Source organism: Camelus dromedarius, chromosome 27 (assembly GCF_036321535.1).
Source record: "Camelus dromedarius isolate mCamDro1 chromosome 27, mCamDro1.pat, whole genome shotgun sequence".
Taxonomy (NCBI): Eukaryota; Metazoa; Chordata; class Mammalia; order Artiodactyla; family Camelidae; genus Camelus; species Camelus dromedarius.
In genome coordinates, this window is record NC_087462.1 from 14,701,771 (window position 1) to 14,716,957 (window position 15,187).

The 15,187-nt window shown below is 33.1% G+C and overlaps 1 long non-coding RNA gene across 1 annotated transcript in view; it reads left to right on the plus strand.

Moving 5' to 3' along the window:
• Window positions 1-15,187, plus strand: part of LOC116148444 (uncharacterized) — a 1,308,953-nt gene that overhangs the window by 122,983 nt on the left and 1,170,783 nt on the right. Inside the window, exon 3 of the long non-coding RNA XR_004131959.2 lies at window positions 11,682-11,869. This is a non-coding gene — a long non-coding RNA (uncharacterized LOC116148444). The remainder of the gene's footprint in view (window positions 1-11,681; window positions 11,870-15,187) is intronic.

Here is a 15,187-nt window from a genome sequence, read left to right on the forward strand (position 1 = left end):
AGTTCATCTTCACATAATTTGACTTCAGAGCTAGTGTGTATAAGCAGCCCATAATTCTACTTCCATTCTTTCTTTAACACTTAAATTATTTTTTTTCAAACTCATTATTGAAGGAGTAATGAAATACATGTGCCCCCTAAAATACGTGATTTATACATATTATCAGTTTTAAACAAAATTTTCAGTTTCTCCTATTCACCTATGAAGTGCTTAATATAATAAGAAATTGTAATTAAACCCATATAAAACAACTTGCTAAATTATAAATCTCATTGATTGTTTTCAAATTATTACATACAGTGGATTAGAAACTACAGTATTAGTTGAGACAGTAAGATGATTAAGATAACAACCTTTGTGTCAATTGGTCTGTTTATTTTGTTTTCTGTAGAAAAATGAATCAAATTGACCATGCAAGAGGTGAATCAGCTCTACCATAGTGTCTAATTTACAGCCTCAGCAGCTGACTCTTGCCTGTGTAGAGGAGAAAAAGTTTTGCCTTATTCCCGTATAGGTGTTTTAGCTGGTCTAGTGATTAAGTAGACATAGAACAGATTAACAGGAGAAAAAAAAATTAATTTTGTACATACAGGTACTCAAAGGTATAAGGCTCTCAATCAGGCAGTTGAGGCTTATATGCCATCCTAAGCTAAGGGAAAGGAGACAAGGATCTGGGACTTCAAAGAGGAGAACAAGTCATAGGCAGATGGGAAGAGCAAATATTTGGTAAATAAATGTTTGCTATGCCATGCTATAAGCTTCTGATGTAAAATGTTGTGTCCGATATTATTAGCTGTCTACCTGATACAGACCCTCTATCTTAATTCTTTTAGGCAGTTAAGGGAGAGATGAGGAAAAAAACAAATACAGAAACCAAATTCTTCCTGAGTCTGTTAGTTCCTGATTGCCTTCAGCTAAAATAATCCACATGCCAAAGTGACATATTTTGGGGTCACATATTCTGCTCCCCACTCACCTGTAACATAAAGAAGGCTCCGAGTGATAGTAAGGAAAATATATTTGGATTCTAAATAAACTATCTCTTTGTAGGTATGTGTAAATATAACTGCTTCTACAAGAATTTTTCTCCCTCTTCTCTTTAAACTTCGTATCCAAAGTTGTTGCGTGAACTGTTGATTTCCTGTAGATTACAGTAAGAATGCTTGATCACAAGTACTTGCTTATCTTCATAAAATCTGAGGTTGAAGCAGCAATAATGTTAATCATCTGTATTTGCATCTAGGTGAGACAGTATATAAGGCCAATTCTGAGAAGTAGGAATTATTTTTTTGATTGCCTCCTCCAAATTATTAAGCTTTTATTCTTTGGAACTACCACTGTAACACCTCATCCAATGAATATTTTCTAGTCTTTTACTCCATTAAAATCTAGCTATCTGGTGCCCACATTTTTTCAAATATTTTCTCTTTCCTAAATAACAGCTAAATAGGTATTCTGAATTGTTAATGAGATAAACATTCACCAATTACCATAGTTAATGCATTTAAATATGATGGAGTAAACTATCACCTCTAAAGCAGACACTATGTGCCAAATATTCTTATAAGTATTTTAAAATATAGTATGGCTAATGCTTGCTTGTGATAAAGCTATTATTATCATTCTTATTACAAACAAGGAAATTTGCCCACAGAAGGGTTAATTCACTTGCCAATGGCCACATGGCTCCCCAAGTCCCAAGTGATATGTAGGGGATTTACATCAGTGTTTTATTTTTAAAGTAGATGCTCTTTCTATGAATCACAGTCCCTGGAACTGGAAAAAATAATGTCAGTCATTTAGTCACCCAGAGGAAGTGGGTATAAGAAGCAGATTAGAAGTCCCAGGGCAACTGTCAATGTATTTGAGAAAATAGCCCGTTCAAGCTAGCTGACTGGTTTGAAACTTTGTTCCCTCTTTATGTCAAGCAGTGAACAGCTGAGATACTTGCTGTGGATTGTAAGAATTAGGAAACATTTCCTCCCTCCAGAAGACCGACTGGTATTATTAGTGGTTAGGGACTCGAAGGCCTTCATGGCCAGAAGTCAAGCTGCTAGCATGTTGTATTCGACAGCGATCCTGTGACTCATTCATAGTCATTGAAGGCAATTAATGGTAAATAGAAATAGCACCTTAGAATAGGTGGATATGGAATGCCAGACGCGAATAACTAAAAATCAACAAGCATTTGAGGAAAATCAATGGCATGAAAGACAAGAAACAAAACTGATAAATGGAAAAAATAACATAGAAAGCCATAATGTTAATAGAGCAGATGCAAGAATTTTTTAAAATATATTTTATATTTTCAGAGAGTGAAATTGGCTATTACATCTTTGGGTGTCTGGGGGAGTGTCTGTTTTAAAAGAAAGCAAATAAATACCTTGGAAATAGAAAAATAGTACCAAGGAGAAAATATTATTTAGACAGGCTCAGATAGAATAGGCAGATTTTTTAAGTCGAAAACTGGAAGAAAATTACTGAAAATACAGTAAAGCTGAAGGTTAAAATTATGAAAGAGAATTTAAAATTCTTGGATGAAAAAGAAACATAAAAAACATATTCATCAATTAAGACTTCTAAAGAGATAAATCTGTGAAAAAGGAAAGGAAATAATCAGAGGCAGAAGAAGAAAATATCAAGAGCTCATGAAGTTATAATTATTCGCAGAGGAAGTAACCACCAACTCTCAAGTGGGACACATGAAAAAGGAAGTACATCTACATGTTGTGCACAAAAGGTATTACACCAAGGCTGATGAGAAAATCTTAGGATTTTTAAAGGGAATTTAAAATAATTAACTACAAAATAAAGAGTCAGTATCCCAAGAGAATCAAGAAGACCACTGAATACTAGATGACGATAAAACGATAATACAAAATTCTATACTCTGCTGTAGCAGCATTCCAGACAGAAGGAACCGTTTCACTAATAAAAGAACTGAGAATTCTAACCACCCACAGATGTATTGTAGAACACTTCAAGAGAAAATAGGTTAGCAAAGTAGATTTAAAAATTCAAAAAGCAGATACAGAATAAGAGAAATAACAGCAGAGAAACCAGGAAGTGATATGATTAAATAAATTTAAAAAAAAACCTTTTGATTGTAAAATAATCATCTGAAAAAAAATCTCAAAGAAGTAAAATGGTGGGAAGGGAAATTGTGGAGTCATGCTAGAATGTGATATCAGAATATAAAGCATAAAGCATGGAAATTGTACTGTCTATTTTTAATGGCTACATTTAAGGGTAAAAAAATTGTAATCACACGAACAGGAATGGTGCACAAAAACTTCAGGAAGTTAATGCTCTCAGAGAGAGGAATAACGTTAGAAATGGAGAGGAATATTCTCTGTACTGATTCTTTTTCTCCTTTAATCTCAAGCAAAAAAAAAAAGATAATTTTGGATATAGCTGGGTAATGGGGGTTGCTGTATCATTCACTGTGATTTTCTAAATGTCTGAAATATTTCAAAACATAACATAAAATATCATGAAAGTCTAAACAAGTGAATAAGGGAAAAAATGGTGGTATTTCCTATAACAAACTAATTAATAATGTTCTGACCTTCTCTTTAAAAAACAAGCAAAGTGAGAACCATAAATCACGATATACACAAAAAATACTTCCCTGATGGGCTAAATAGTTAAATTTAGGGCCAAATATAAAAGCATTTGAAAGAAGTTGTGAATAATTATTACAATTTTTCTAGTCGTAGCCAGCCTGCCAATGCATGTGAATTTTAAAGCAAAAACTGATAGTTTTAACTATATAAAAGTTAAATGCTCTGTAGAGGTGAAATACTTAGAAAATACAAATATTAAATTGGCATATTTGGATAAAATATGTGTTTTCTTTGTATAATATGGCTAAAAATTAGTATCAGGACTATTAAAAGAAATACTAAAATCAGTAACAAAAAGATAGTTTATAGAAAAAAGACAAAATAAAGGAAAAGGCTTTGCACAAAAGAATAATGTAATATGTATTTCAGTAAATGTATAACAAGATAACTGAATAATTTGAGAATGCAAATTAAAATAGGTTTACTTTGCCCATTACATTTGCAAGAATAACTAAAAGTGATTAATGATATCAATTAGGGGTAAGGTTTTGGAGAAACACAATATCCCATTTGCCAATGATAAGATAAATTTATAAAACATTCTTACGAGGATAATTTGACAGTAACTATCAAAATTTGCAATTTGCTTACCTAGTCTGACAGTTACTATTATAGAACTAGGTGTTTAGCCCAAAGAATTACTCACAGATGTGCACAAAAATTCACATATTTGAATGTATACATACATATATGAATAGCACTTATAATAGCAAAAAATTAATTGAACATAACCTAAATTATATTCAATAAGTCTTGCCTTCATAATATGGCTTACAATACAGTAGATAAAAAGAATGAGGTGAAATCTATATGGATGTATTTGACAAGATTTCCACATCACATTAGTAAATGAGGAAAGAATATTTCAGAACAAGGCACAACAGTACCATTTTTGGCTAAATCATATAAAATAAAATAGTATACTTTTATGTACCATATATATCTAAGTAAATACTTAAACGAAGGTCTTGAAGAACGAGCAAACTATTCACAGTGATTCCCTTTGAAAAGGGAAGTACACCTCTGAATCTGCTCAATTTTATTAATCTAAAACTGCTCTGAAAAAATAATCTTAAAAAAAGAGAATTGCAGCTTGGGTTGAGGAAAAGTGGACACTGTGAATTTTTTTTACTTAATACACTTTTTGATCGTTTGAATATTTACCATGAAAATATATTAATATATTTTGTTTAATTAAATGCATTAGTATTTATTAGATCAAATATTTCAGTATCCGGTGGACACCTTCTACTTTTTCTTTGAGGCACTTATCTAACTGTAATACGTTAAATTACTTCAGAAAATCTCTATTTAATATCTACAATCCATTTGGTCCTTCCCTCTTGGTGGCTTGAAAAACTCCAGGCATCATAGTTGCATTCAAGGCAAGAACAAAGTAGGAAGGAATGGTGCAGGCTGTATCTGTCCCTTTTATTACAGAAGCAGAAGTTCTCAGAAACCCACCAAGCAACTTCTGCTTACATCTCACTCTATGTAACTATGTTGCCTTGGTAAAAGAAATTATGAAAATTAATATTTGATTTTCCAAACTTTAAACTTACATGGAACAGGAAAATATTTGGAAAGGGCTGTGAGGTCATCATCTGCCTTATCAGGTTTTACATTTTTTAACCTGATAATTTAAATTTTATATAAATTCTGCTGATTGCATTTAACTGGCAGCAAAAAAAAAAAATCTACACTGTAGATATCTGCCAGAGAATATAATTTCTAACTCACTGCTTCTAGATAAGTATGTATAATTATACAAAACTGTCGCCAAGAGAACCAATATTTAGGAAGACTTTCCTGGAGGCTATAGCCTGTCCATTCCAAACACTTTAAATTCTGTTCTGTAAGTAATCAGCCAGCTCAACATCATGCACTCTCCCACCTCGCTTCTTTTGCTTTAAATTGTCTTTGAATTACTTTTCTCAAATTGGTCTTGGCAGTGATACCATCATCCAGTCACGAAGAATATTGTAAGAAACCACCCTGTGCAACTAATTACTGTGTTTTCTTACAAATTATATATCTGTATGTAGTGTTGCAGAATATAAAACTCCGTCAGTTAAACAATTTCTATGTTTTGAAACCTTTTTCTTTTAAATTTAAGGATCAACACTAAATATATTCTTTTTTCTGTGAGAGTGTACAGTTTTCAATAATACGATTTTTAACGTTTGCTTTTTGTTCATTGAATTGATGTGCTGTAATTCATTTAACTAATTCTCTGCTGCTAACTAAGCATACAGCAGTTTCCGGTAGTGCTGCTATTAGAAAGTTTCAATGAACATCCTTGTCACTAAATCTTTTTGACCCTCATTGACTATCCCAGAAATGGATCAATGGGTAAGGGTCGGTTTAAGTCTTTTAATTTGCAATGAAGTGGTATTTTAAGGGAAGTGAGTGACATGAACTGGTAAAGAGGAGGCTGGGGAATATTTTATTTGAAAGAACTTCAGTGATCAAAGAAACAGCAGTAAACCTAATATATGATTTGGCACAGCAAACATATTGATTTGGTAGGAGTGATGATAATGTTGGAGAGTTGAGGATGGAAATGCATTAAAAAAATATACTGACAAGTAAGGAGGTTGCCCTGACAGGGATGATGAATAAAACAGTGTGAATGAATTTGATGGGGTTTGCAGATAGTATGACACCTATGGTGCCATTTTGCCTAAGAGGGTGAGGATAATGCAAAGCCAGGTTTGTAGGAAGCTTAACCTGACCACAGTGCATGGAGTGAAATGAAGTTGTATGAGATGGCAAGTGGAATAATAGGGATATGATGTGCTCATCAGTGGGCTTTGTATTAAATTGCAAATTAATATTGTGTGTGTTTTCCTTTTAAATTTTTAACCTTTTGCTTTAAGTCAGGAAGACATGTACAAAACAACATGTATATGAATGTAAAAAGTAATTATATATTTATCTGTTTAGAATAGTATTTTCTTTGACTCCTCCTCCATAATTCCTATGGGAATATAGTTTTTTCTTTCTATATAAAGAATCTTATCTACTGCTATGTGTACACATAGCCATGTATGTATACTCAGGTACACATGTCTATACAGTGTACACATACAATACACATCAAAGTGTTTTTTAAATTGTTTTTCAAAAGAAGATCAAATTATACATAAACATTTTTTTTTTGGTAGCACCCTATGCAAACCATTTGAGTCACCTAGAATATTTCTAATTCTTTTCTTAGACTGTACAAATTTTCACATAATGGACATTCTAAAATTTATTCATCCATCCTTCTTTCTGAGCATTGGCTTTGTTTCCAGGTTGTGTGTGTGTGTGTGTGTGTGTGTGTGTTTCCATTATGAATAATGGTATCTCACACATTCTTGTTCATGACTGCCCTAGACCAAATTTATAGCACTCCAAACTGGCTTATCGCTATCTGTACTCCCATCTCCACAAATGGCTTTTTGCTACAGAGAAAATCAAATGGCCACCATTACTTCATATCTTCATCTTTGGTTCTCTAACCTTCCCTCAAGGGTTAAGATGGGTTTCCATCACACCTGGCATGGAAGAAGTACTAACTTTCAGTGTGCTTTCACTAGCAGCTTAGTGGTATTTTTTGAATTGTAAATTTGAAATAAATACTATCTTTGATGAAACCTACCTTATTTTAATTTTTATTTTATCACTTTTGCTTGTGGTTTTATATCTAAGACATCTAGAATAGGAAAATGGAAAATTAGTAAGCATATAGAAAACTTGAAAACTATTAACCAACTTGAACTAATTGACAATTATAGAATGCTTCCATCAACATCTACATAATATACCTTCTTTTCAAGTACACTTTAAAAACATTTGCCAACTTAAACATATTCAGGACCATAAAATAAGTATTAATAAATTTAAAGTAACTCAAACATAAAATGGAGGTCCTCTGGTTAAAACGGAATTAAGTTAGAAAGTGACAACAGAAAGATATCCATAAACCCCCCAATATTTAGACACTAAATAATATACTTCCAAATAATCCGTGAGTCAAAGAAATTAAAAGTGAAATTAGGTAATGTTTTGAATTGACTGAAAATGAAAACATATCAAAATTTGTGGCGTGCTGATAGAGCAGTACTTCGAAGGAAATGTACAGCAGCTTATATTAGAAAATAGCAAAAGTTTCAAGGCAATGACCTCATCCCCCCTTTTAAAAAGCTAGAAACAAAAAAGCTAGAAAAAAAGATGAAACCCAAAATTAGTAAAAGAAAGGATATAATAAAGACCAGCATGGAGTTCAATGAATTCCCAAATCAGAAAAAATAATAGAAATTAGGGAAACTAAAAGATGTGTCACTGAGAGGATCAATAAAATTGCTAAACTTCCAAACTGATCATTTGACAAATTAATCAGGAAAAAAAATAGGTAAGGCATGAGTTCTCAATGTCAAGAATGAAAAAGTGACATCACTAAAAATGTGCAGATATTAAAATGACAAAAAGGGAATATGATGAACAATGTCATGTTAAATTCACAACTTAGATGAAATGGACACATTTCTTGAGAGACACGAATTAACAAAGCTCACACAAACAGAAATGGATAACTGGAAACTCCCTTTACAAAGACAATTCAGGGTCAAGATGGCTTCTCTGGGCAATTCTTCCAAACAATTAAGGAAGGGGTAGGGGAAGCAACATTTCTAAGTAAACTTTTCCATAAAATTTAATAGGAGAGAATATTTCCCAATTCATTCAATACGGCCAGCATTACCATGATACCAAAATTAGCTTAAAAACATTATAAGAATCCAAAATGACAGACAACTTTGCTTATGAACATACATGCAAAATTCTTAAAATTTTCACAAATCTAATCTGACATTATATGAAAAGGATAACACGTGAAGACCAAGTGGTGTTTATCTAGGAATGCAAATGTCATTTAACATTTAAAAATCAGTCAATCCATTTCCCTTTCCTTAAACAGCGCTGTGCATAGTGACTTTTCTTGCAAAGAGTACAGTGTGAAAACAGGGAACAAAAGAATAACTTTACAGTAGAGAAATCTGACAAACACTTCCTCAGCCAGGTGATCAAGGTAAACAAACAGTTATAAATTATATTGATAGTTTGTGTTATGATATGACTCTATGAAAATGACCCTTTTACATTCCTGATCTGCCAAAAACCCATAATCCCGATCTAATCATGAGAAAAAAATGCAAACAAATTTCAATATAGGGAATACATATAAAATTCCCTTCAATACTCCTCAAAACTTTAAGTATATCAAAAACATGTCAAATTTGAGAAACTGTGACAGCCAAGAGGACTCTGAAGTGACAAGACTGCTCTAGACTGCATGTTTGTATCCCCCCACAATCCCTATGTTGAAACCAAATCTCCAGTGTGTTGGTATTTGAAGATGGGGCTTTGAGGAGGTGACTAGGTTATGAGGGCAGAGCTCTCATGAATGGTAATAGTGTCCCTATAAAAAAAGACTGTGGAGAGCTCACTTATCCCTTCTACCATGTGCGGTTATAGCAAGAAGACTGCCATCAATGAACCAAGAAGTAGGTTCTCCCCAGAAACTGATTCTGCCAGTGCCTTGTTCTTGGACTTCCTAGCCTCTAGAATTGTGAGAAACAAATTTCTGTTGTTTGTAAGACACCCAATTTATTGATAATTTTTATTATAGCAGACCAATGTTATAGACAATGACCAAATATAATGTGGTGTCCTAGATGTGAGCTTGGAGAATAAAAAAGACATAGGGTAAAAACTAAAGTAATCTGAATAAACTATGGATTTTAGTTAATAATAATATGTCAGTGCTGTTTATCAATTATAACAATCACACAATAGTAACATAAGATTAACAACAGTGGAAACTAGGCATGGAGTATACGTAAACTCTAATATCTTCTGAAGTTTTTTTGTAAATCTAAAACTGTTCTAGAAATAAAGTCAGTCAATGCTATCAATTCACTATAATGAAGTCTATTCAATTCACTATATGAATAGACTTAAAATGAAAAACCAGATGGTCATTTCATTAGATGCAGAAAAAGCACTTGACATAATCCATCATTCATTCTCAATAAAAACTCTCAGCTAACTGGGAATATAAGGAAATTTCCTCATGCTGATGAAGGGCATCTATAAAAAAATTACAGCTGACATCATATTTAACAATAAATGGCTGAATGCTTTTCACCTAGGTCATAAACAAGGCAAAGATACTCTTTCTCACTACTTTTTTCACATTGTACTAGAGATACACTAGCCAGTGTCATAAGGCAAGAAAAAAAAAAAGACATCTCAATTGGGAAAGAAGAAATAACGGCAGGAAGACTCAATAGTCTTGGCTTTTGGGGGTTCAAGGAGATCCTCAGTCTTTTTGGAGTTCAAGCAAACTCACATATACTCAATGGTGACCACTCGGCAAGAGGTTCGTAAGTCTCTAATTTGAAAACTTACCTGAATATACTGCCTTCTTGTCCTCATTTCTGTGACCTGATGTTCTCCAGTCTCTCTCAAGCACTTCTGGGAAGAAAGCCCTTTATCACATCTCTGACAAAAAACCCAGCAGAGCCCAAGGCATTTTGACACCCAGTTAACTTCATGTCCTAACAGCTGGTTGACACTGGAGTGTGTCAGAGTTAGTCGTGTACTTAACTGCAATGCTGTCATAAATTCTCAGGTATTTCCAGAGATTTGCTGTCAAGAAAAACAATGGTGGTGTTCATGATGGCCTAAATGGTTTAAAAACTCCTGATAGTACAGCCTAGACTGCAGACAGAGCAATGCTGCCTGTGTACTCGTAAGACTTTTCATGAGAGCACTTTAAAAAAAAATAATTCATCCTCTTAATGTATAATGGAACATGAACTCACAGGCTGTTGGCAATTAAAATTAAACCTTATTTATCTTTTAATATAGTACTGTATTCTTGTGTAATTGAGTAAGGATTGATGCCAGTTGTGTGATGGACAGTAAGCTTATCCAACATGACAGAGAGAGATTTCTAAGAAGACAGATTCCACTGTTTTTGTGTACAAGGGGGGTGAATAGACCGTATCAGCAACATTTAATTATTCTGTAGATAATGATTCATTTGAGGAACACAACTTTTCACAGAAACAGAAAAGAAGACAGGCCAATACAATTACTATTTTGTCTAAGTACACTGGTGGGAAACCATAATTAGTTTTTCATTAAATTTGCATGAAGTGATTTTTAAAATATAACAAGGAGGAGTTAAATGCATGTATTTAAAACCAGAAAGTTTGAATGTGAATTAACTTTATAATATAGGCTGATTTTTTTTTAAGGCAAAAGTACAAGTGGTGATTTCTCAGATTTAAATTAAAAGCTAATCAGAGTTTTAAAAAGAAAAGTCACTTAAAATGCAAGGTTTCATGAAATATGTTCCGAACACTCAGTTGGATATTCCATGATGGATGTTTTCTAGTCTTCCTTGTGGGCTAACTTTTAAAGTTGTACATATGACTTTAATTACAAGACCTCAGCTCCTGTGTTTAAAAATGTATCTCTAGACCAGTACATAATTATCTGTATTTTGTTTGCTACACCAAGCTTATTAATGTGCTTCCACTGGTATTAATGGAGAATAAAAATGAGGTATTGTTGTGAAATGTATGAGCTGAGCCCAAAACATGTGCCCTTAAGTAGAAAGATTGCCACTGTTTAATTTTACAAAGCAGAAAACCTTCTCCAAAAACGTGGATTGAATAATTGAAATGGAAAGATGAATTACTCCACTCAAACATCTCAATTTTAGCTTGAATTAGCTTCTTGCTAGGTAAAAATTATTTTATTTCTTATCATTAATAATTTTCTAAGCTTTAACACCACAGACCAAAGGCCATTCGCTTTAGCCTTGCAGACATTTGTACGCTATCATTCATACTCATGTGGCAAAACCATGACTCTGGTTAATACCGCCTGCTGCCTGTATCACACCTGCACCTGCACAGGTGAACACAGGTGGAGACACACATGGCTTGTGCTCTCCCACCTTTGCAGCTGACTATTTTAAATCTTTTTTCTTCTCAGATCTCAATCCTTGCTTCCAATAGAGGGATTTAGAGGAGAATTTTGTAAGCTCCTCCCACCTTGTATCCTGAACCACCTTCATCAGCACCCATGCTGGAGCTTCTCCAAATACTATTCTGAATGAACGGTGATCCCAGCTAAGACCGGCATCCTTATTTGTGCAAAGGATCCCTTCCACTCTTGCATATGTGAGTACTGATCTCTACTTCAGCACTTCCTCCCTCTTTGCCCTACATTATCATCTTTCCCTCTTAAGAAAAATCATGCAAACTTGGAAATAAGGTAAGAAGTTTATTTTGTGTTTTCTGAACATTATACTTGAGTATTTTCTAATAATCTTGCTTAAGAATCATCTAATCATTGGGAATGTATTTTTCCTTAAAAAAAGTTTTATTGAAACAGTTATCAAACATATTGTAAATTAAAAGAATTCTATAGTGAACAACTACACACTTACAACCAAAATTCTACAGTTAATATTTTACTCTACTTGTTTTACTACATATCAATTTGTCAGTTTAGCCCACTATCAGTCCATTTATTGATCTTTAGTGCATTTTAAAATAAATTATAAAAGTGGTATAATTTTGTTTGACATACTATTTACTATCGATAATGACCCCAAAGCTGTAAAGTTTGATGTTAATTTGCAGATTTTTAAATTGCAAATTATTTTCATCTGGAAAGATAAAGATGATTTCTATCCTATAGGAGAAAGATGACACCAAAGATTATAGTTTAATTACTGCAAGCTCTCAATCTGTTTAGTGTATAACTTTGCAGTCTAACCCCACATTCTTTTTTCCAACCTCTCTTTTTACTGAATCTTCTTTACCATTTTTCTGGTTCTCTCATTATTAAGTTGACTAAAGAGCTGACAATCACTATATATTTGTATAAAACTAACATTTTAAAACTTTTTGAGGTTTATATTTTCATACCCATAACCAAATTTTCTTCATTATCAGATAAACACACTATTATTTCTCCCTAAAATAACCTTCTCTTGACCCCACTTGCCTTCTTAACTGTTACTTCATTTCTTTTCGTTTTACAGCAAAACCCATCAAAAGAATTAATGCTTTCCATACTCCCTTGAACTCAACACCAACCAGGTTTTCTCCCTGAACTTTCCGTCAGACTATCTTATCAAGATCACCAAGCCTCTCCACAATATTTAATTCCGTTATCCCATTTCACATTGTACTTATTAGCAGCAGTATTTTACGCCTTTTATCTTTCCATTCTCTTTGAAATGTTTCCGTCCTTGACTTGCAGTAAGTATACCATTTTCTCCTGATTTTCCTCCTCTTTCACTGGAAGCTCTTCTTAATCTCCTTTGCTTGTTGTTTCTCTCCTCTCAGATCTCTTAATGATAATTGCTCCTGAGTAACCCTCGGATACATGGATCTTAATGGATTTTGCACGTGCTATATTTTAAAGCTGCATGTAATCAAATGCGATTCTCTTTAAAACATATCAATGGGCTACTATTTCAGAAATGTGCGATTGGTCCATCACATTCTGCATGTATGAGTATTGATCTCTACATAAATCTTAGTCAAGTAGCAGTGAATTCAAATTCTATAAATCCATAAGATAAGTTTATCATACTGCAACTTCTACTGTAACTCGGTACTCGTCCACCATATTTAGAAACAAATTTGAACTTTTTTCTAACCATACCCTCACTGTATTTGCAAATAATAGAATTATTATGATTTGCTGGGATGCTATACAAATGACATAATGTTTCCTTCAAACCAGTTTTTCTCACTGCATTTTTAAAAACGTAGGAATATTCAACATAAAACTTCCCTTAATATAGTTTCTTTAAAAGGATACAATAACTTTAGTAACACATCTCAACGTTTGATAGGAGGACCTTCATATACTCTTGGAAATTCCCTGGTAAAATGAAAAGGCAACTTAATTGTGATTTTTAATTCTGTGACTTTCTTGCTAGATAGAAACTCTGCATCACTAACACAAACAGTAGTTATATTTAGCATTTGAATCTCTACCTAAAGTCTCTAATCCTTTTAACTGAGCTCTAGCTAATATGTGTTGTTAATTATAGATGAAGGATTTCAAGTTAATAGAATAGTCCTACCCTGGTCACTTTTACCAGAATCCTAAATTCCCTCAGAAATGTCTGCATGGTTTGTGAGCAAACGGCTTCTTGCATGTCATAATTCTCTTAAAAACTTTAGAATAAATAATGAAAGTTTCTGTTTCATCACGCCCACGATAATACCTGGGGGCTTCATGTACACTTGTCCATGTAACCCTAAATTAATCAGGGATCAAATAATTCTCATATTTGAGTATACATTTACAAAGTAATCAGGCTTAGATGTTTTCTAGTTTTGTTGTCCTAATCCCATACGTTTATAAAATTCTTCTTGTGTAATTGACCTAAATAAGCTTAAAGAAACATGAGCTTAAACGAAAACCTCATTGCAAATAACCTAATGTTTTTTAAACCTCGGCCCTGTTCCATGTCTTCTAAATCACTCGCCTTTTAGTTCTGAATAACTGTAGACTGTTTCCATAAAATGAAATACTCAAGGAAAAAATATTTAGAAAAAAATTTAAAATATTTAAATGACATTCTGTGCTGGCTATCTACTAAGAAAGGTGATAAATATATTTTGAGCAAAGACATTACTGGAAAACATATAGTCTCTTGATATGCCTCTTAATTCACTCAAATACTTAGATTTCTGATTTCTGATGTATTTCTTCCAGAATAACCATTTCACATGTGTACTCAATAGATGTGCTGTGTGTCTGGTTTTAAGACTGAGTTCATCAAATGTGTTTGATTTGGAAACTGGAAACTGGGCTCATTTCCCACTTAATTATTTTTAGGCCAAGGAAAATCTTTCAGTTTATTGGTTAAGTACAGCCAACCACATAATTCGATCTTGAGGCTGAGGGCTTCTAGATGATGACTGTTCTCATCTTTACCCAAACAAGAAACCCATGGCAAACTCCTCTTTTAGATGCTTCCGTTAATAAGTGCTCAATAAATGTGAAAGAAGGAAGGAATAAGGGAAGGAAGGAAATCACTCTCAGTTGTTTCTGAAGACTTGTAGGATAATGAAAAGTTTCAGAGTAAGCTCTGAGAATTTCAACATCAGCTATTTTCTTTAAAAGTATCTCTCTGAAATTTTAAGGAAAGTTAGAAATTTCTAATTGTTATAGATAACTTCTTTAGTGTCCATAAGTTCGTTTTTCTGTGAAAATATGACTTCTTATTTAAAAAATCATTTTCAAATAACATGTCACTGTAGGCAATGCATTTTTGAAGGACTCCTGTTCTTAAAAAGTAAAATATCTTATCCTTCAGGGACTTGCTTTCCAACACACCTGAGACATGAAATAATTACTCCAATATGCTACCTATTTGTCCTAATGCTCAATAATCATTGATTTTACTCATTTGTATGAACTCATTTGAGCAAATTTCATCATTTTTATGGAAATGCCACTGATAATTT